This window comes from Etheostoma spectabile, chromosome 13 (assembly GCF_008692095.1).
Source record: "Etheostoma spectabile isolate EspeVRDwgs_2016 chromosome 13, UIUC_Espe_1.0, whole genome shotgun sequence".
Classification (NCBI taxonomy): Eukaryota; Metazoa; Chordata; class Actinopteri; order Perciformes; family Percidae; genus Etheostoma; species Etheostoma spectabile.
In genome coordinates this window covers 16,002,906-16,004,087 of record NC_045745.1, presented here as the reverse complement: position 1 = coordinate 16,004,087, position 1,182 = coordinate 16,002,906, and positions in this window count along the sequence as shown.

The following is a 1,182-nucleotide window of genomic DNA, read 5'->3' as shown; positions in this document are numbered from 1 at the left end:
GAGTCCAGAGTGCTAACCATTACACCATGGAACCGATATAGCAAAACCTAAGTTGCGTTTACAGACGGTGGTTCACACTAACTATGCAAAGCTAAACATGAGGAACCACCGCAGATGCATAAACACATATCTCTATGTAATTTGTTAATAAAACCTTGACAAGAAAGCCATGTTAAAGGTGGAGTCAGTATTTAGCGATATCAATCTAGGATTAAATGTTTACTGATTCACTTTTAAAACAAAATCACATTTGACTCTCCCACATATGCAAGTTCCTAATATCTCATCAGGTTGGAGTCAAATAAACCCTATAGAGAAATTGACATCAAAGTAATGAAATAATATGCACAATGATGTTGACATGGAATGACAATTTTATCATTTGTAAAATCCCAGGGTCAGCAAAAGATACTTTATTGTGAAAGTACTTGTTAAAAGGAGACATGTCAACCAGGTCCTTAACTGTGACATGATGTTGTCTGAAGTCTGTGAGGGCTTATGAGACAGCTAAATATACACAGGCTGTCAATGAAGTGGCTTCACTCTAAATGTTTCTTTACTATCTTGAAGCTTAGCAGAGATGCGTAAATAATTACAAAACACTTACAGTATTTCCTCTTGAGGCGACACCATAGACTGTTACAAAATATTTTCTGGTGGTGGTAGGTGCAGGCACCTGATATTTAAGTTATATTAAAATATAAAAACAACCTGGCTGAACGAGTGGTGGGTCACGGATGGATGGTCATCAGGTCAGAGCCGGGGTCTTCAACGTTTTTTAAGCCAAGGACCCCTTAAAATTGTAATTGTAATTTCCCCACTGGGGATCAATAAACAGTATAAATGAAATGAAAAAAATATTAACTGAGAGAGACGGAACAAGGACCCCCAACTACATGAGTTGTTTAAATGAAGTTGCGTATTAAACTGGGTCTAAAATACCATGTAGGGTGACCAAAAGCCTTTTTACACACCTTTTTAGTACAAGGAATACTAAACCATTACATAATTGTTGGACATTATTAAGAGAAGTGACTTTAGAATACTTCACTAATGAGATTAATTAGCCTATATTGATATTTCTCATGTAGAGGAATTGAGATTTGACTATGTTGTTTAATTGGCAACTACAGTGGTACAAGTACAGGTTTCACTTCATTGTCTCTTCAAAACAGGTCCCAC